General features: G+C 35.3%; 1 long non-coding RNA gene across 1 annotated transcript in view; it reads left to right on the plus strand.

Annotated features, from left to right (window-relative positions):
* LOC136840629 (uncharacterized) overlaps positions 1–23,736 on the plus strand; it is a 375,719-nt gene that overhangs the window by 33,558 nt on the left and 318,425 nt on the right. The window contains exons 2-3 of the long non-coding RNA XR_010853676.1: positions 13,535–13,674; positions 15,285–15,435. This is a non-coding gene — a long non-coding RNA (uncharacterized lncRNA). The remainder of the gene's footprint in view (positions 1–13,534; positions 13,675–15,284; positions 15,436–23,736) is intronic.

The following is a 23,736-nucleotide window of genomic DNA, read 5'->3' on the forward strand; positions in this document are numbered from 1 at the left end:
TGGTTTTTGAAATTCCACATTCTTCTGATTTAATTTTTAATTGTAAATATAAGTGATTTTAAGTGAACATAAGTGTTTATCTGCAACTTTCCTTGTTGAAGTAAGACCTTCAGCTTAGAATTTTTTTATATATGTTTTAACTGAATCAGCACCTTTAGTCAGATTTGAAAGTTCCGTGGTAATTTCCACAACCCATCCCAGTTAAAAACATAATACGGTACACACACACACATATATACATACACTAGCACTACATATATTTGCATGTGTGTATATGTATATATATATATATATATATATATATATATATATATATATATATATATATATATATATATATATATATATATATATATATATATATATATATATATATATATATATATATATATATATATATATATATATATATATATATATATATATATATATATATATATATATATATATATATATATATATATATATACACATATATATATATATATATATATATATATATATATATATATATATATATATATATATATATATATATATATATATATATATATACATATATATATATATATATATATATATATATATATATATATATATATATATATATATATATATATATATATATATATATGAATGAAAATATTATCACACCTTGATAATTCTCCGATGGGAAATTATCACCGAAGAGGAATTATAAATGATAAATGGATCGGTACTGCCAGGTATGGCTCAGTGGTTTGACTGTCAACTGGAGTCGTTGGAAGGTAACTGTGTCGAGGGATCGAGACCTGGCAGTACCGATCCATTTATCACTTACAATTCCGCTTCGGTGATAATTCCCCATTGGTGATATTCTCGAAGTAGCGCAAATTCAATTTTAAACAACATTAGTAGCTTCATGATATATATATATTTTTACGTTTTTCCGTGGTTTTAGTTTGAAATATGCTCTGTGAGACAGGTAGCAACAATTTAAGGTAATTTAGCCATGATTCTGACTTCGTGGGTATGGAAAACGTAAAAAAGAGGAATACAAAGGAGAATTTCATAATATGATATATATATATATATATATATATATATATATATATATATATATATATATATATATATATATATATATATACATACATGCGTGTGTGTGTGTGTGTGTTATTCTGACAACACGCTCAAAGAAATGTAACCGAAAACCTTAACGGTAAAATTTAATTCATGAATGTTTCTATTGATTATGTAATTTAAAGCAAGTGTTCCTTAAATTATTTGATGTAAATGAATTGTCCTGTTCCTAACATTTCATTCTTCCAGCGTGCTTCTTTAATTCCAAATGTTCCAATAACATGTACGAAATATTATTAAAGTTCTTTGCTTTTTATACGGAAGTCCTAGAGTCTACAAATTAATGGTGGCAGAAATAATTAACCACTGAAAGATATTTTCGTTACTCAAAAATTATAAATACATAAAAGGAATTTTGAATACGGAGGAAAATTATAGAGTAATTTTCTTTTCATCATTACAGCCAGAAAAGGAAGAGAGGTGGAAAATTGAGATGCTGAAATAAGGATATCATCAAAGCAGATTGAGAGAGAGAGAAAAAATTCCAAAATTTGTTGTTATTAATAGCTGTCTTGTTGGCTACCATTTGGGCCTGGAAAAGCAGGGAAATCCTCTTATCTCTCCTCCCCTTATGTTGCCACGGAAGACTTGACTGTTAAAAGGGCTCCTGTGAAGGTTAGGCCCTGACGTCTCACGCACACCAAAAGTTTTATATACTGTAAGTTTTATTTGTACGTGTTTGATGTGTAAGTTCTTTCCGTCAACACATCGACATATGTGAACAGATGTATGGAAACTCCCATTATATAATAACAACACTTGATCATTTATAAACTTTTGAACTGATATAATATGTGTAATTTTTTACAACATTTATCTTTTTCTTTCCCTTTAGTATTAGTACTTGCCATGTATGCTTCTATTCCACAACTCTGTTATATCACCTATGATAGTTATTATATGTAAACACCAACAATGACCTTCCAGTGACTCTCGATATTCGATTTCCACAAAAGTATCGCCTCTTTGATCTTTCATGCACTTCTACAATAATGTTTTCCTACCGTGCACATATCTTTTCCGCGCACTTACCTCCGAACGCCTATATCATTTCATATAACCGTGACGTCTGTATTCTCAAGCCTTCTACCATCAGTAGCAATTATTCTCTAATTCGTGTGTGAGTCAGTCACTTCCATTCTGTGACAGGTCCTTATTTCTCCATTTTCGTTGTTTCCATTAACCTTCATTAGACTATAAAGGTTAAAACTACGTTCAGATTTCTCCTCTTGAAATCGTTTTTCATATATTTTTACCGTTATCTGCAGCTTCTTTACAGTCATCAGGTATCCTTGTAATCCCCAAGTATCAACTAACAGTAGTCAGTTAACAAATGCTTCTCTTACAAAATTTACGCATCCACTTACGGTGCACCTTGACTTCCGTCATCACTCCATCAATACAATTTTACAAACGCCGTGGAAAAATAATTCATTCTTACCTGACTTCTATATCTAATTTACTTTTCTACTGTCACCACGTGATTCCTTCCAACAACCTATGTGCTAAAACTTCTGGGCATTCCACTTAGCTCTGTCAGTGCCTTTCCAGTTTATGAAAACCAGGTAGTTTCTTATAATGTATTCTTCCTTGTTACAAAGCCCCACTACTTCTTTCTATATCATTCATGTGTTTTTCTTCAATCAGAAACCTACCACAGATTTTGGTAATATAGGTTTCCTTATTGGAAAGACAGAGAAAGAAATATTGAATGGCTAGGAACAGTAGGGAAGATTTGTTATGGTCCATTTAATTACTTTTGCCTTCCCCATTGTGCTAGGTAAAATATTCCTCCAGTTCATTTCCTCTTTGAACCCCTTCCTCTCTTCCAGACTTACTTTCAGCCTTGTTCTTTAGAGCCTTCATCTCTGCCAGACTTACTTTCTCAGCCTTGTTCTTTAGAGCCTTCCTCTCTGCCAGACTTACTTTCTCAGCCTTGTCAGCAATCTCAACCCAGTACCCTTCCTTATCATATATTCCCATCAACCAGCGTTGCCTTTCCAGTCTCCAGTTTTCTCCCTCCTTCTTACATGTCCTCACTACATCCTCAGCAGTCACATACATAAAATTAAGTTATTTTCACTCTTGCATCATTCATTTATATGTATAACTCGTAACTCAGTACTCCAGCTCCCCATTTGCCTCTTTTACATACGGTGTTATCTGCCAAGTGACAGTTCACTTGATATTCAACTTACTTTAATTCAAGTTTTCCTTTTTAACGTTCTTGTTTGCATTTCTTCCCATACTTTATTTGCGCGCTAACGATTTTTCAATGCTTTTCTCCTTATTGTTCGTGAAATCCTTCATTTTTCATTTTCTGAAAAAAAACAAAAAATTCTTTGTCACCCCACTTTTGAAATGTTTCAACTCCATATCGGCCAGATATCAAATATGTTTGTATTTTCATTGGCCCGATATTTTTTACTCCCTCACCCCAACACCATTTATGCAACTTTAGTCCTAGCTCATTTTCCACCACCTCTCCCCGTTTGCTAATTTCTGTTCTTTTTCAATGAAATCCTACCTCTCTCCATTACATCTATATTCACATTCCAAACCATATCCTCTCTCTAATTAAAGTTACCTTTATTACATTATTACATGCGTTTCAACGAAGTAATTATCAGATATCACAAACTTCCCACTCCTCGCTGTTCATTCTGTGTTAACGAATAATATGCCAAACTTATGTCAAAATATTTTTGCAAGCAAGCATAATTATGTATAATTAGTCCTTGTATAACATTGAGCATTTCTAAACTAGCACTTATTCACTCCGGGCATTCAAAATCAGCCACCAACATTCATTTCCTCCTCTTCTCTTCTCGACACACACACATCGCGCACACTTCATATAAGCAAGGTGCACAATGCAATACAAAAAAACACACACATATATTATGGGTAAAGGTGTGTATTAACTTTTATCACTGACACAAGTATTCTGTGTATTAATACAGTTACCAATAGACTATAAAAACTGGATGGTATCTAGCTGAGATATTTATTCAGGAAAAGTTAGTGTTTCCTAGGACTACTAGTCCTCATTGTCAAGTATCGAAGGTTAGATACCATCTTGTGTTTTTAATATATATATATATATATATATATATATATATATATATATATATATATATATATATATATATATATATATATATATATATATATATATATACACACACATATTCAATGTGTGCAAGTATATATCTTATAGAAATATTATAGTATTTTAATAATAACCTATAAGTTTATATAACATAAAAGCGTGAGAAATGAAGAGGTATCTTTTGGTGCTTTAAATGACGCACACACACACACACACACACATATATATATATATATATATATATATATATATATATATATATATATATATATATATATATATATATATATATATATATTATATATATATGTATGTATATACATAAATATATACATATTTATATATATATATATTTCTATTGCTCTTTCCGTGGTTTTAGTTTGAAATACATAGTTTGTGAGACAGCAACAATTTAAGGTAATTTAGCCTTGTGGATTCTGACTTGTGGGTAAGCCGGGAAAACGTAAAAAAAGAGGAAAACAAAAGGAGAATTTGTATGAGCTTAGGGCTCTGTTACTGAGGGAAAGACACGAAACACGTGGGCAAATTTAAAGGAGTGTATTTTACATAAATGATACTGCATGGAAAGAGGAACTCACAGATTACTATCCCAAAGGAGATTCCCATGATTGAACTGAAACTGGGGATTCCAGACACGCATCCCGAGAAGCTTTCCACGTAAATAGATCCTCTGAAATGAGAGATATGCACATTATAATGCCAGTAATGAAAAATAGACAAAAGAATAATGAATCTGAAGCTGCACCGAGGGCGCCAAAGAGCAATAAAGAATTAACACTGCCGACAAGAGGCGCACGGACACAGACGCGGGAGATTTCTGGCCTTCTCCTACAAATATTACGAGACAAAAGCGCGGACTGGAAATGGCCTTCCAGGCACTTTACCTTAGCAGATTTTCCGAGGGCGCGAGAAGGTGGTCCGTGGATGACTTGCGACTTCCGAGGATCAGCTTCTTCCCACGTGGTGAGATGCAAGGGCTTCCAAAGGGGCAGCATGATGGGGACTGAAACTCCAAGCAATGGCGTGTGGGCCTGAGGAATATTGTGGTTGAAGGCACGAGGAGAAGTGCATACTTGAAAGGGCCACGTGGTTAGGATGGAGGCAAATGATGGGGCCAGGTGTTGAGGACGTCTTCACAAGTTCACTCCATATCTTCCAGCCCATGTCGAGACCCGTGGCTTTTGCTTTATCCTCCTTTGGCAGGGGTGCGCCAACACAGAGATGCTTTGACTCATTGTACCCAGCGCCCGCAGGGGAGGTTTGGCCTGTAGGAGAAATGCCCAAGCCAGATTACTTTTTGGCCCTCGAAGGAAAGATCTTTATCAAAAATGGGAGCGCTTTTAATCTTTTAACTCCTGTTTTTAAGTCGATAGACAGATGGTCTATCGATCACGGCTGGCAGTAAATGAAATAATAACAACAACTCAACCACAACAAAGGAGGGGGAGGCACTATGCGAATTCCTTAAGCAATCATAATACCTCCCCATACAAGATGATGTACATACTTCTCCTCGTGGGTGTGTACATCAGATATTCAGAGAATGAGTGGCAAATGCTTTACGTTACTCTACATTCTGCCTTTGCAAATGAACTTTTACTCCTAAGGGTTTTAAGGGAAGGTGTGACGTTACTTTTAATAAACACATTGGGACAATTGTTAACAGAACGCAAAGTGGTTTAAACACTGCAAAAGAATACCATTTTAGATTTGGTTACCCACTGTAACTTTATAAAGTGACTCGAACAATTGTGAATTAATTAAGATTATAGGACCACGACATGAGGCTAGCGCCAACAAATGAAAAGAAATGTTATTGTTCAAGAATTAAGATACACTACAAGTTTAATTCTAGATAAAATGCATGGTTAGTACAACTATTCTTGAGGAGGCTAAAATGAAAACAGCGTTTATTTTTTGTAAACGACATCTCTTTTACGCGATACTGTAATGATCGCAGCATATTCGTGATTGATAACTTATCTTCGTTTTAATGTGTGTTTGCCCAGCTTTCTGTTCAACGCGAGGTGGAGGGACGACCCACACCGAACTGATGGAATGTGCGGGCGCAGAGTATTCGCGAGGTTTCCAATTCACAACCTTAAACACAAGTACTTTATGCGTCCACTGTCACCAATGTTATGACGGAAGGAGTAGACAAAAGATGTGGGGTAGGACAAACAGAGATCTTGAAGGAATGTAAAGGTAGCATGGATAATAATAACAAAAGTTGATACTACTAAGATCATGAATGAAAACTTGACCGCATATGAAAGGCGTGGGACACGTCTCTCAGAGCCAAGAAAGGCATTTAAATCACAAGGGCAAGAGTCTATGACTCATGATTTTTTTAAAAGAAAGATAACAAATGACTAAAGAAGGTAAATGATATTGGCAGAGGAGTCAAGGAAAAGAGTGAGGGTTTTATTATGTTAGGCGGGAATTTATTTTCCTTCGCCTATAAATTACGCAAATACAGTCCGACTATCACTTCAGTCCCAGGGTAAGGGAAAGTGCATCTGAAGGGCGAATTTTCCAGAGGGGGTTGACACGCCCGGTGCCAAGGGTATGGGCGCAAGGTGCCACTTCTCACTCTGTTATTCTAAATGATTTATACATTGTGTGGGGAATGGCATCCCGTATTTTAACTGGTCTCTTTGTGGGGTAATTTAAGGAAGATTAATAGAAGGTGATAAGAGATAGCAGTTCCTGAGGAACGGAGGAAGATAGAGGAGGGTCTGACGTCCTTCCTGGATTAGGTGCAAGACCTTTCTGAAAATGAAAATGGCGGGGCACAGGTGCCATGGGGAGATTTGGAGTTTTTTGTAATTGACGGAATGTCCTAAGCCCGCAGTACTTTCTACTCGAGTCTTTCTTAATGGGATAGTCCGGCCGGGGAAGCTGAGGTCTGCGATCGGAGGGTGCACGAGTACCACCTGGCCCAGTTGATGCATAGCTGACGCAGAGGTTCAGGTGGGTCTTGGCCCATGATCCGTCGCGGCTCGTAGTTCATCGCTGGCGAGCGTGGCGGGCAGAATCCTGACTTGCACCGAGGTTTGGCGACGGCTGAGGCAGAGAGGAGGCGTCGGGGTGGCGTGAGCGGCCTGCAGGTAACGATGACTGGCTCAGGCACCACAGGAGGCCGCACCTGCAGGTGAGCTCCGTGGTCGTGGAGGAACCGCCTCCTCTGACCACGCTGGTAGCGTGCCAGGCCGGGGGAAGAGAGGGGGTCCTGAGCGGATCCTCGCGACGGAGATAGCCCGGGCGAGCGCCTGGCCCTGGGCGTCAGGGCAGAGTCAGGCGCTATCAGAGGTTTCTTGGGCTCGTCGGTCAGACGATTTAGTTTGCCCCGCTCGGGGCATGGGGCGGCAACTGGCAGAATTTCCTGGCATCTCCCGGAAGGGAGATCTGATTGGGGCCCTGCACCGGCACCGGCGGCAGGTCAAGATCTGGAATCGGATCGGAACCGATCGATGGGGCCACCAGCTATCACCAGGTGGCACCGGTAGACTGCACGTCCTCCTGCACCCAGGGGCGCTGTCTGACTGAGGGGAGAAGCGCGGGGAGAATTAACATTTCGCGCCCGGCGGAATGATTCGGGAATGCAACTCAGATTGCCGTGATTTCGGTGGGGACCAAAGTCCTGTCCCAGGATGACGCCATGAAATTTCCGGGAGATACAGCACAAGATTGTAAATTTTGATTGGTGAGGTCTTGTGACTCAATTGAATTGTGTTATCATTTTAAATCATTTATTCCCCGATCGTGACGAGTTTTGCTGGTTGACGAGTATTCGAGGGAACTCTGTCCCTTCTCGGATGAGGGAGATTTGTGCGCCCGAGTCCTAAAGCAGTGATCGCCGCGTCCGCCATCTCGTGGAGGGGGCTACGATACAGGCTCTTCGCGGAGGGCCTGGGTGACTGGGGATCTGTAACGCTGGCGCTGACGGGAGCATTTACTTATTATTGCGTGAGCATTTCGCCCATGTGAGAATAATGGCTATAGGACCTTGGTGCACGCTCGCGGTAATAGGTCTGCTTAAGTCTTCTGCGCTGCCTGTGGGAGGGCAAACACCCAAGACAGATTACTTTTGCCTCGAAGAAAGATCTTTATCAAAAAGGAGCGGCTTTAATCTTTTAAACCTTGTTTTTAAGTCGATAGACAGATGGTCATCGATCAGCCGCTGGCAGTAAATGAAACACAACAGAACAACCAACAACAACAAAGGAGGGGGGGAGGCAATTTGCTATGAATTCTTTTGCTAATCATAATAATATATATATATATATATATATATATATATATATATATATATATATATATATATATATATATATATATTATATATATATATATATATATATATATATATATATATATATATATATATATATATATATATATATATATATATATATATATATATATATATATATATATATATATATATACATATATATGGATATATATGTATCTATATATATACATATACATATATATATATATATATATATATATATATATATATATATATATATATATATATATATATATATATATATATATATATATATATATTACATATATATATGTATATACTATATATATATATATATATATATATATATATATATATATATATATATATATATATATATATATATATATATATATATATATATATATTTATATATATTACACATATATGTATTTACTATATATATATATATATATATATATATATATATATATATATATATATAAAATATATACATGTGCGTGTGTGTGTGTGTGTTATTCGACAAACACACTTCAAAGAAAATATAACTGAAAAACCTTAACGTGAAAAATTTAATTCATGAATGTTTCTATTGATTATGTAATTTAAAAAGCAAGCGCTCCTTAAATTATTTGATGTAAATTAATTGGCCTGTTCCTAACATTTCATTCTTCCAGCGTGCTTCTTTAATTACAAATGTTCCAATAACATGTACGAAATATTATTAAAGTTTTTTGCTTTTTATACGGAAGTCCTAGAGTCTACAAATTAATGGTGGCAGAAATAATTAACCACTGAAAGATATTTTCGTTACTCAAAAATTATAAATACATGAAAGGAATTTTAATACGGGGAAAAATTATAGAGTAATTTTTTAACACATAGCCAGGAAAAGAAAGAGAGGTGGAAAAAAACTGAGAGCATGAAAATATGACATCATCAAAACAGCAGATTGAGAGAGAGAGAGAGAGAGAGAGAGAGAGAGAGAGAGAGAGAGAGAGAGAGAGAAAATTCCAAAATTTGTTATTATAAACAGCCGTCTTGTCGGCCACCATTTGGCCTGGAAAGTAGGGCAATCCTCTTATCTCCTCTTCCCTTATTGCCAGCGAAGACTTGACTGTTAAAAGGGCTCCTGTGGAGGCTAGGCTCCCTACGTCTCACATGCACACCAAAGTTTCTATATACTGAAAGTTTTATTTGTACGTGTGTTTGATGTGTGTAAGTTCTTTCCGTCAACACATCGACATTTGTGAACAGATGTATGGAAACTCGCATTACATAATAACACTGATTCATTTATAACTTTCTGAACTGATATACATGTGCATCTTTACAAACGCTTATCTTTTTCTTTCCCTGGGACATTAGTACTTGTCATGCGTACGCTTCTATTCCACAACTCTGTTATATCACCCAGGATAGTTGTTATATGTAAACACCAATAATGGCCTTCCAGTGACCTCGATATTCGATTTGCTACAAAAGTATCGCCTCTTTGCCCTTTCATACACTTCTACAATAATGGTTTCTTACCGTGCACATATCTTTTCCGCGCACTTACCTCCGAACGTCTATATCACTTTATATAACCGTGACGTCTGTATTCGCAAGCCTCCTGTCATCAGTAGCAATTATTCTCTAATTCGTGTGTGAGTCAGTCACTTCCATTCTGTACCAGGTCCTTATTTCTCCATTTTCATTGTTTCCATTAACCTTCATTAGACTATAAAGGTTAAAACTACGTTCAGATTTCTCCTCTTGAAATCGTTTTTCATATACTTTTACCGTTATCTGCAGCTTCTTTACAGTCATCAGGTATCCTTGTAATCCCCAAGTATCAACTAACAGTAGTCAGTTAACAAATGCTTCTCTTACAAAATTTACGCATCCACTTACGGTGCACCTTGACTTCCGTCATCACTCCATCAATACAATTTTACAAACGCCGTGGAAAAATAATTCATTCTTACCTGACTTCTATATCTAATTTACTTTTGTACCGTCAACATACCACGTGATTCCTTCAACAAATCCCATGTGCTAAAACTTCATGCATCTCCACCAGCTCTGTCAGAGGTTTTCTCCAGTTTCATGTGAAAACCAGGTAGTTTCTTATAATGTTTCTTCCTTGCCAAAGCTCCCACTACTCTTTCTATATCATTCCATATGTTTCTTTCTTTCTCAGTCACAAACCTACCACTGATTTTGCATTATAGGCTTCTTATTGGGAAAGACAGAGAAAGAACATTGAATGGCTAAAAACAGTAGTGGAAGATTTGTTATGGTCCATTTAATGATTTTGCCTTTCTTCATTGTGCTAGGAAAAAATATTCCTCCAGTTCATTTCTTTAGAACCTTCCTCTCATCCAGACTTACTTTCTCAGCCTTGTCAGCAATCTCAATCCAGTATCCTTCCTTATCATATACATTCCCATCAACTAGCGTTGCCTTTCCAGTCTCCAGTTTTCTCCCTCCTTCTTACATGTCCTCACTACATCCTCAGCAGTCACATACACAAAATTCAGTCATTTTCACTCTTGCATCATTCATTTCTATGTATAACCCGTAACTCAGTACTCCATCTCTCCATTTGCCTCTTTTGCATATGGTGTTATATGCCAAGTGGCATCTCACTTGATATTTAACTTACTTTAATTCAAGTTCTCCTTTTTAAAGTTCTTGTTTGCATTTCTTCCCATACTTTTCTTGCGCGCTAACGATTTTTCAATGCTTTTCTCCTTTATTGTTCGTGAAATCTCATTCTTCATTTTCTAAAAAAAAAAAAAAAATTCTTTATCACCCCACTTTTGAAATGTTTCAACTCCATATCGGCCAAATATCAGATGTGCGTTTATTTTCATTGGCCCGATATTTTTAACTTTCCTCACCCCAACACCATATATGCAACTTTAGTCCTAGCTCATTTTCCACCACCTCTCCCCGTTTGCTAATCTCTGTTCTTTTTCACGAAACTTACCCTTCTCCATTACATTCATATTCACATTCCAAACCATCCCTCTCTAATTAAAGCTATCTTTATTATCATTACATGCGTTTCAACAAAGTAATTATCAGATATCACAAACTTCCCCACTCCTCGTTTATTCTGTGTTAACGAATAATATGCCAAATCCTTATGTCAAAATATTTCCTTTTCCAAGCAAGCATAATTATGTATAATTAGTCTCATAACATTGAGCATTTCCCCTAAAATACATTCTTATTCACTCCGGGTATTCAAAATCAGCCAATTTCAACATGCAACTCTCTCTCTCTCTCTCTCTCTCTCTCTCTCTCTCACACACACACACACACACACACACATACACACACGCGCAAAAATACACACAAAAAAACACACATATATTACATGTGGGTGTATGTGTGTATTAACTTCATCACTTACACAAGAATTCTGTGCATTAATACAGTTACCAACAGGACCTCATAAAAACTGGATGGTATCTAGCTGAGATATTTATTCAGGAAAAGTTATAAGCTTTCTAGAACTAACAGTCCTCATTGTCAAGTATCGGCATGATACCATGCAGTTTTAATGTGTGTGTATATGTATGTATATATATATATATATATATATATATATATATATATATATGTATGTATATATATATACACCACACATATCCGCGTGTGCAAGCATATATCTTATAGAAATATTATAGCATTTTAATAATAACCATAAGTTTATATAACATAAAAGCGTTTGAGAAATGAAGAGGTATCTTTTTTAATGCTTTAAATGAATACACACACACACACACACATATATATATATATATATATATATATATATATATATATATATATATATATATGTGTGTGTGTGTGTGTGTGTGTGTAATATATATATGTATATACATAAATATATACATATATATATATATATATATATATATATATATATATATATATATATATATATATATATATATATAATCATATATGTATGTATTTCTCTCCTCTCTCTCTCTCTCTCTCTCTCTCTCTCTCTCTCTCTCTCTCTCTCTCTCTCTATACCTTTGGGTCACGATGTGCTACCGTCATGGAAGATCCATTTGCATACCGTAGTTTTTATGTCCAAGCTCCCTACACCAAAGGGAGATGTCGAGGCACGCTATTTCAATTAAATGAAAAGAAAAAGACGCCGGAAAAAGAGAACACTTCATTTTCCACTGCTTTCAGGCGCATACCAAAATAGACTCCGCTTGCCGAGGATGCAGGGGACTTACGGAGTTCCCTTGAGAATTCAATTTCACACAAGAGCACAATTATATTAACTGTGGTTTTAAAAACTATATCTGTTTTTCCTGATAAGATGTAAAGAAGGTAATGGCACCACTGTTTTTCCGTCGGTTTTCAGAATTGCTTATTCAAAATGACTACGTTCCACCGTGGGTACGTAATTCGCGAGTAAATTCAACAGAAACACCTTGGTTTCTTAGGTAAAAGGCTTTAGTCATTTCTCCAGGCCTATGATCTATCTCTGAACACCTATTGGTTGGCAGAGGATGGTGAGGCAAACTTTCTGATCATGTATCGTTACGCCCTTTTCAGCTGAAAAGTGAATGGCTGTTTTCTCCTTCTGAAATTAGTATTTAATTTGAATCAGTATTTCCATTTTCTTAACAGAATAGGCCAACTTATGAAAGTCTTATGTGTCAGCAAAAGCAATGTAGGAACATGATGAGGCTCAAAACAATGATGAATGAAAACCATATAGCGTTCCAGGTTAGCCTTTATTTAATGTATATATATCAAAATTAATTATAATGGTAACTGTCAGACAAGTTAAAAAAAAAACGCAGTTAGTATAAACTTAAAAATCCGGTTGTTCATGGTCACGTGTTACGGTTCTTTCCATGAAATATAATCCACGAAACATCCATCTTAGAATCATTAAAATAAGGGCTTAAAATCAGGGTCCATGTCCTTTACTCTCATGCTGACAACACTTTTGAGTCCGTTTATAATTTTTCCAGGTGAGCTGCTTTCAATCACATGGACAGGCAGGTCTTTATTGAAGGTCGTTCTTGAATGCCATTTCAATCTGCACCCGACTGCAAGCAATTTTGTGAATTGGGGACATCAGTTTCAGAGTTGGGAAAGCATCCAGTTGAAGGTTAGTTTTGCCGTCATGAAACGTAAGGTTTTCTTTGACATATCTTTAGTATTATATCTATACACTGAACATGGAATCTTTCTTCTTGTCTACAATCCGTCGCTAAAATGCACTTAAGCAATGTATACATATGTTTTGTACATAGTTCAACGCGTTTCCTACTCATTAAAAGCATTAAAAGCGCCTTACATTCATCCATCAACTATTAAAGTTACGAATAAAAAAACCTCACTGGAGAAATGTTATGTTCATTCCTATAAAAGACCTGACAAGTCAGTGGAGCAAACCTTTGTTAGGAAATTTTAGCAACACTTAAGGTTTGGTTCGTCATCGGGTAATTCAGAGAGAAAAAAAAAAAAAGTCATCTGTCTGCGTCACTGTGTAGAAAGACCATATATCTAAAATAAAATAATTTTATCCCGGAAAAACCAAAGCTTAAGATGAAGTGACGCAAACGACGATAATACAGTTAAAATAAATATGGAAATAAATTTTCTGTTGTTAGAGCTGTAAAAGTTTCGTTCGTCTAAAACAATGCCAATGAAACGAGTGGACATAAAACGTAAAATGCGTAATTAGAAATCCCTATCACATACTAAATGAAACTGAATTTGTAGAATATTGAATTTAAACACAATTTCTCTGAATTAAATTTTGAAATCCTTCGTTGTGAAACCACTGGTCTCTGGAAATTCTAATAATTATTATAATCCGGATAGAATCTCCGTCACTAAGCTAAAGATCTATATTCGTTACACAGATTAACAGGTTTATTTGTTTAAATTAAGTAACGCGATTTCTTGAGAAGTTTTGAGGTCTTCCTTGTTGTCAATACTGCATGATTTAAAAGTCGACAGTATGTTTCTGTTCTGGCATTTTCCTTCCTTATAGCATTCTTTTAAAAATTGTTTTCTGTTAAATGTGTCGGAGAAACGTTTTAACGCGTAATAAAACCTCCCTAACATACTACTCTTGTCTAAACTTCGATTATAAGTTAATGGTGGTAACAATAAAACATGATCTTTTTTTCTCTACCTGGCAGAAAAACTCATCTGAGTGCTCTCTTTCAAAAGCTATTTAACTTTATAAGGAACTAAAAATCTTCAGAGTAATTAATTTAATCATGATGAGATGAAGATCACAGGCACGAAATATCGTTTGCATAAACATTTTGAACGAAACAATTTCAGTTTGCTATTTTCAATTTGACTTTGTTGAAAGCATGTCATGCTATTTCTAATTATTTGTTTCATTTTCTTAGTGGTATAATTACGTCTGTAATCAAGAGACAGATAAATTCGTAACTAAAAACACATTTCACATTTTCAAAGAAAAAAATAAGAAACCTAAAGTCACATCCAAACAAACACCTCACACCCAAACCTCATTCACCTTGATCTCATTTTATTAGCAAGATTGCAAAAGACTATAAGAAACCATGTCTCTGTAAGACGAAATATTCACTGAGAACGCTTTCACTTTATAATGAGCGCGCGCGTGTGTGTCTGTGTATGCGTCTGTGTGTGTGTGTGTGTGTGTGTGTGTGTGTGTGTGTGTGTGGGCTACTGTAATTCTGTGATGAAAATTAATTTCTTTGATTTCATTTACAGTAGTCTACAAAAACATCTTCAAGTGAATCTTTTCTGTAAGTTCCCAACAATGGCCGTTATAATTCTTGGGAATCACTTCAAGAACCTGAAATTTCCCAGAAATCTTCCACCTGTTGATACTCCAGTCCATCTGCCGGCCGTGAAGTATGAGGTAAGTACGTAATAAGAAATCCTTCTTAAATGGTTTACTTTTTTTCATTATTGTATTTTTTTACGTTTGTGGTCAATTTGTAAATTGATGTATTATATGCTCTAAACGTACTTTTGAAAAGTTGCCGAGAAATAATTTACGGTGTGGCTTATTCGGTAAACACACACAATAAATTCCATAAAGTAAAATTTGCCGCCTATATGAGGTAAAATATATCGTCGATTTCCGAAACTTATTTAAGGGATAAACCGTAAATTTATCAAGAAAAGCCAGTAGTTCCTGTCATTCGAGTTAAAGGTGCTGTCGCGTGATTTTATATAAAAAAAAAAGATATATGCGAGTTTTACAGAAAATTCTTGCTTTGTCCCACCCAACAATTTTTTAGAGGAAAAATTAAAAATAAGAACATAGAATGATAGGCAAATTAGTCTAAAACGAGGAACTTCAGCCTCTATATTATCAGAATAAAACGAGTATATATATATATATATATATATATATATATATATATATATATATATATATATATATATATATATATATATATATATATATATATATATATACTCGATACCTGAAACAAATTTCGTAAAAATAATTACTTAATGTTAAGGAACATTCACTTGCGCTAAATACTCCCTTAACTTACGGTATAAAATAGGGACTTATCCTCTCCTATACAGATCAAGAGAAAAACTTTGAAAACTAACATTGCAGGCGTGCAGTTGCAGAATATACCGTTTTCTAAGCTTTTATGAAACTTTCTCTCTGCTCCCACCCATTTCTCATACTTCCAATTCTTGGCTGTGAAAGCTATTCTGATGGACATTGCTTGTCTAAAAGTAAGGGCATCTGTTAGAGATTCTAAAGTTCAGGAGTGTATGAGAAGCTACTTCGACATCAGATTGCAGAATACTGGAGTTATGCAAGTCTTCTGCATAGTTACTTATTAATTTTCCTTGAAACCGTTCGTCGAAATGCTATAAAGAAAAGCGTAAAAATGTAGAACATTGCCTGATACATGATAAAATTAGTCACTGATTCTAAGGTTTCACATAATTCTAAGTTTCTCATATCTATGAAGGTGATGGCACACTGGCACAAACCACTTCATCGTAGCTTTATAACTTCTTACTCATCATAAACCTTACAAACAATTCATAACATTCACATTTTCTCCTTTATTTATTATAAAACGCCCGTAATCTGTTTATATTTGTTTGAAAATTCTTCAAAGTATGAATAGTTTTCTGAAGTTTAAATCTTGTATGCAAAGAGACATTACTTTAAGCAGTTTTATCGTAGTATTAGCAAATTTATTTCGTTACCATTCAACAAAAATTCTATTAGGTTAAAACTAAGACAAAATATTTAATCCCAACTGAAGATGAAGTAGTGGTATTTTGCAATGAACACATATGTTTATTGCAGTTGAAGAGTAAATAAAAATTTTAAAATCTTACTTTTTTTTAAAAGTAGTGCATTAAATGATCTAATAAATAACTAGAATTAAAAACAGCGGATATGCTTTTATATGCTGGAACTATTTTGCGCATTAATTGACATAATATTTATACATGAAGCCGTGTACCAACCAAATCTTGCCTGGCAGAGACTGTTCGTTCAAACGTCAGACGCTCGCTAAGAGATGCACCGTCGTGCATGAAAGCCGAACCCTTCCGTGGCCATTGGACCAAATATATCTCAGATGAACTCTTCCTCATGCTTTGGTTGAAAGTTGAGTTCTGACACGGATTATTAACCAGGAAGTATTATGACAGTAATGTTTATTGTTAGAACATCTAGTGGTATGTAAATATAATAATAATAATAATAATAATAATAATAATAATAATAATAATAATAATAATAATAATAAAAGGAGAAACTGTTCGTTAGGAATGTACTTATGCTCATCAAGATATGCGCGATGCTAATAACTGAGGAATGGTTTTATTGTAACTGAACTATAAAATACCGAATTACAGTTAGTTGTAAGTGATATTTCAAGATATTTCCGAAAACAAGAAGATAACAATATTAATATTTGATATAAAGAACACAGTGTATCTCTCTGTTATCTTAAGTCGAAATTTTATCAAGCAACGCTTTTCTGTGTAACAACAGCTCTACCTCGGAAAAGGCAAATTTATCTGAAATGGAGATTTTGATGTTGCAAAATCTTAATAAATAACAAGAGTTTTCGGACATTGCAAAGTTCTGCCAATCCGCTCCTCACAATATACATCGGCTTCATAAATGAACTAAAAATATTAAATGTGAAGCCTTTGTTTTATATGCTTTAAAAGTCATGGTCAAGGGAAAGTGCTTTTTGATCTTTGGACTCTACGTATGACCTTGACTTTTACCCTGAGATTACTCTGAATTTTTTTTTACTAGGCTTAGACTATGAAAGAAAAATATGAAAGAAATTAATGCATAGATCTGTAGCATTTCACTTTCAAGAAAAGGCAGTATTAATAGTTAAGTCTTTCAACACTGGCCTTGGCAGCCTGGTGTTAATAAGAGAGGCGTGACATTATCGTTATTTGCTTTTTGTTCTTCACACTTATTTTGTTCGAATGGTTCGGGTATAATTCATTTACAACTGTACCTCTAACGACCCACCATACCCAAGTTAAACGCGTTATTTTTCTTTAGGCATGATCTTAAGGAAATTGCTACGCCCTGTGGTTGGCAATTCCATTTTTTATATTTACCCATTATAAACGACATCATTCGTGTTTCTGACGCTAATTTTTTTCTTTTTGGATCAGCGGAGATAAAATCTTTATATGGACACGTTAATGTATGCGACAGGTCCTTTTTTTTTCATTTTAGGATATTTATGCACACGCCCTGTTTATGATGTGCGGTATTCCTACTGTTGACAGTGATACTGAAAGTGTATGCACATACACTATATATATATATATATATATATATATATATATATATATATATATATATATATATATATATATATATATATATATATATATATATATATATATATATATATATATATATATACATATACATATATACTGTGTATATATATATGTGTGCGTGTGTGTATACATAGTTTGCTTATATGTCACTAAATAGCGTGTGGCAATATGTTCAGCTAAGGCCACGGGAAAAATAAGAGAAAGGAATACCAAGCGCTTCGTGTTATTTCAACACTTTTTCGATTGTACCTCGAAAATGTGTTGAAATAACACGAAAAGCTTATTACTCCGTTCTTTTAATTTTCCTGTGGCCTTAGCTGAATATATATATATATGTATATATATATATATATATATATATATATATATATATATATATATATATATATATATATATATATATATATAAAACACACACATATATAAGATTTTACAGATACAGAAAATAACGTATATATATATATATATATATATATATATATATATATATATATATATATATATATATATATATAACGTTATTATTTTCTGCATCTGTAAAATCCCCGGCAATTCGGATGTAATTAAACGTGACAGCATTACCTACAGAACCATCTTTTTATTAATATGAGAGGTTTAGGCGAGAACAAATTGTACCCACCCACCCTAGGCCCTCCTCAACCACCCCTAACTCAAAAAGACAGCTCATTAGCGTATATACCATCCAATAACGTACCTGTTATCGGATGGTATATAAATACGAAAGAAATAAAAAAAGAATATGTTTTCATGTATGAATTTTTTGCTTCCTGCCTAATGCCCTACTCTTATTTAAATAAATGTCCTAAAATATTTACCCGAGATCAACCATTTGGTAACTCAACGTCGTTCGTGTTGTTGTGTGGTCTCCAAGCTGAAATTTTCACCATCCATCACTCCCTTTAAAGGCTTTCTGTCGGACAAGCCATATTCAAATAAAAAAGGAAATAGTGCACGTGAGAGTACTAAGAACATCATCAAGTTAAATAATAACTTTAAACAATTCAGTAATAATTAAAAGGTGTTATGATAACACAGTCAATAAGAATCAAACCAGTGTAGTAGAGTTCTGCAAAAAGTGTCTTTCATTATATGAAAGTTTAAAATTAGTTTTTTTTTTTTTTGTAAAACTAAAAGTAAATATTCCTAGAGAACTAGAAAAAATATACAATCAGTAGGACCTCTAAAAGAAAAAAAATCCAGGAAAAAATGACAATTGGAGTGGATTAACGCAACAGTTTCCGTATTTCTCGTATTCTTTTCATTTTGTCATCTGACTTCTCGACCTTGGTATTAATCGAAATCCTTTTATTTAACAATGTTATGTGAATAGAGAGAGAGAGAGAGAGAGAGAGAGAGAGAGAGAGAGAGAGAGATAAAATACTACGACTTTTGCGTTGTCCCAAGCAAAATCGAAAGATGTTTTACTCATCCCTGTATTTCTGATAACCTTTATTCCGTAATTGAATAACAACGCCAGGAACTAAAAACAATGGAAAGTTTTAGCTGAAGGACGCAAAAAAAGAAATATGAAACATTTTCAATGGAAAAAAGATACAAACCCAAATAGCAATTTCCTTTTTTTGAAACTGAAAGAAATGACTTGAAGCCACCATGAGAAAAAACTCTAAGGAAGGGAACGCAATAAATACCACCCGTCAGCAATGCAGTCATTCTCTCAACGCAGTTTTAGACCCTTTGGTCATTCTTTTATATTTTTTTCTTCGTCTCACTACCATTTTCCTCTTCACCTGCCCAATAAATCGGGCGATTATGCATCAGAAATTATAATTGGCACGGCCCATTGCCTTTCTAGAGGTCTTTCGCCCTCAAGCTGTAGCCGGGTAGGCAAGGCTGGTCTTGTTCTTTCATAAATGCTGAAACCTATTTAAGTATTCTCTCTCTCTCTCTCTCTCTCTCTCTCGAATGGGAAAGTGCTGCCAGAAGTTATTGAAGTCTTTAGTTGATAAAGTATTTTAAATTTTGTTTAATATGGAGGATGGAGGTGAGACATAGAAGAATGACACAGAGGAGAAAAGGGCTAGAGTAAGAACAATAATCCTCGTTTAAGTGACTTTTAAGGACTTGAGAAGGGTAACCGACGTACTAAAAAATGGATAGACTCGAGAGTTGATGGGATTACCAGTAAGGTGGCGTTGCAGAGTGGTAATATAGGGATTAAGTGCCATACCAGAGTTTGTGAGGCATATCTTGGTATTTAGGAGAGAGATGATTAAGCCTCTGTATGTCAATAAAGGTAATATGTAATAATTATAGGGGCACGCCGTTACCTAAACTACAAGGAAAAGTTTATGGCAGGGTTTATTTCAGAAAATAAAACAGATAATAGGACTGACAGGGAAGGAAACAGTACGGCTTTAGAATATGGAGAGGATGTGTTGATCGGGTTTAGATTAAGATGCAGTTGTAGGAGAAATTTGAAAGTAAAGTCAGAAGTTTCTGTATGTGGTGCTAGAAAATGACAGAATTTATAGAAAGCCATTAGGAAGATGCTGAAAATGTGTTATAGAAGATGAGGTGTAGAGAGCGATTAAAAGCTTTTACAGTGGTAGCGTGGCATTTGTTAGATTGTATGGCCATGGTATGGTGTAAAAGTTGGTCTTGGACAAAGCGTGTCATGTCTCCGAGGGTATTCAATATCTTTATTAATGGTGTGATGCAGGAAGTCAGTGAAAAGAAAGCGGATATCAACATTGTCAACCATTTCTGCTCTGTATTGGTCGTATGTTTGGATAGGAACAATATTGGTCTTATTTGTTACTATACTTTGCAAGAACATTTCTGTTATCTCTCTCATCTTATTATAGTACCAAAGAATCAACGAAATTGCGTCTTCATTATGATTATTATTGCATGAAATATTAGGGTTAATGAATATTATTTTTCTCTTTTTTTCTTATATCTGGAAGATGATTCATTACATCCCAATCTTCACGTTTTCTAACTTTGCCATCTCATAACAACTAACCTTACTCATCTGAAATTCTGTTCCTCCTCCTCCTCCTCCTCCTCCCCCCCTGCCTCCACCTCCACCTCCCCTTCCCCTTCCCACTCCCTCCCCCTCCCCTCCTCCTCCTCTGTTCCTCTTCTTCTGCCTTCCGCTCGCGCTCTCGCTCTCTCTCTCTTTCTCTGGCGTCTGGGCCCAAGAAGCATCTGGTCAATATTGACTTGTGTACCTGAAACCTCATCTCAAAGAGCAGCTTAGGATAGATCTCGAAGCCTGAAGGCTTTATTGAAGATCCAAAGCAAGACTTCGGAATCCATTAACAGGAGAATCTTCTTCAAGTACAGATAATTCTCTCTCTCTCTCTCTCTCTCTCTCTCTCTCTCTCTCTCTCTCTCTCTCTCTCTCTCTCTCTAAGCATTTATCGAGAACGAACCATGTAAATTAATACTAGTGGATTCAACCATTAAAGATTAAAAAAAAAGTTGCCCGTCTGAAGGATAATAACCATCTAATAACCAAAGCATACTGGTATATATGCAAGCCTTATAGACTAGCAAGCACACTACTTTTGTTCAAGCAAACGGTTGTTAAAGTAAACAACAACAATACACAACACTCCTCCGCGCTAACATAAAAAGCACAGAAAATTTTCATTACTTAAAACACTATAGTAAAATACAGCACAGTTACAATAAGTACAGTTACAATAAGTAAAATACATCCTTCATTCAAGAACTCGTAATTCTGTAAAAATCCAAAGTACGGGTTAGGAACTTTATTAATTATATAAAATTTATTTATTTTTTTTTTTTTTTACAACACTTAAAATAACAGCATCAAGAATACGTAAGTCTGTCCGGCGGACGACGTTCTCTTAATGGGTAACGCCTCTCACTGGTGGAGTTCTGAGTTAAAGTTACATGATCATCCAAAGTCACAGACAAAGGCTCACCTCCCCCCTTAGATGAACTGTCGGAACTGGACTTACTCAAGTCCTCAGTTACAGATTCTCCCAGTGGTGACTGTTCCTCTAAACAATAATCAGAAAATTTGTTTTCATACCTTTCCTCTGAGCTTAAGCAAGGATCATTTGTTATGGAACCGTCAGAATACTGAAATTCAGGAACAGCAACAAGCTGGTCGATATATCGACGCCACACCTTTTCCCCAACCCTTACTGTGTATGAAACTGGACCAGTCTGTCCGACAATAACACCATTCTCCCACTTAGGTGATCCCCGAGCAAAACTTAATCCGAAATCAGTGTCTCATGCTTCCTTTTCATTTCAGCTTCTTTATCAGGCTTAAGCAAATCCAATCTTGTTTTGATATGACGTTTTAAAAAAAGCTCGGTTGGAGTTAGACCAGTTGTTGCATGTGGTGTAATGCGATATTGCATTAAAAACTGACAAAGCTTTAGTTTTAGATTTTCCTTCCTTTCACCTTTCTAAGGTTTTTTTAAAAGTTTGCACGGCCCTCTCGGCTTCTCCATTAGTTGATGGTTTGTATGGCGCAGAAAAATATGACGTATCCCATTAGCCTTGGTAAAAATGCTAAACTCTGATGAAGTAAAGGCAGTTCCGTTATCCGAAACTATTATATCAGGAATGCCATAGGAAGCAAACTTCTCTCTTAAAATACCAATTGTGTTTAAACTACTCGTTGAACTAATGACCTCTACCTCCATCCACTTTGAATAAGCATCAATGATAACAAGATAAAAATTACCCAAGAAGGGACCCCAAAATCCAGATGAATTCTTTGCCAAGGTCCACCAGGCCATTCCCATGGATGAAGAGGCGGGACTAGGTTTATTTCTAACACTTTGACAAGCAGTGCAACCCAGCACCAAGCTCTCAATGTCTTTGTCTATTCCAGGCCACCATACATGCAATCGAGCCAAGGATTTTGTTTTAATAATACCTTGGTGTCCAGAATGCAATTCTCTCAAAACTGCTTTGCGATGTGCCAAGGGTACTTCTCTCTTCGACCCCATAGTACACAACCACCTTCAACAGTTAATTCTAATTCTTTGCTCTTGAAAAGCTTCAACTCCTCCTCAACGAAATGAGGCCACCCAGACATAACATATTCATACACCTTGGATAAAATAGGGTCGGTTCTCGTTGCAAAACGTATGTCTCGGGAGTTGACAGGGATTTTATCTAGTTGTTCAATATTGAATATTGAAGACTCATCCCTGACATCCAACCTCTCTGAGTTATTGCAGAGTCTAGACAAGGCGTCTGCATTTGCATGCCTTTGGGATACCCGGAACTCCAGATCATAAGTGTATGCTGATAAAATAATGGCATAACGTTGCAATCTAGCAGCTGCTAGAGTTGGGAGCCCAACCTTCGGACT

This window comes from Macrobrachium rosenbergii, chromosome 8, assembly GCF_040412425.1.
Source record: "Macrobrachium rosenbergii isolate ZJJX-2024 chromosome 8, ASM4041242v1, whole genome shotgun sequence".
Lineage (NCBI taxonomy): Eukaryota > Metazoa > Arthropoda > Malacostraca > Decapoda > Palaemonidae > Macrobrachium > Macrobrachium rosenbergii.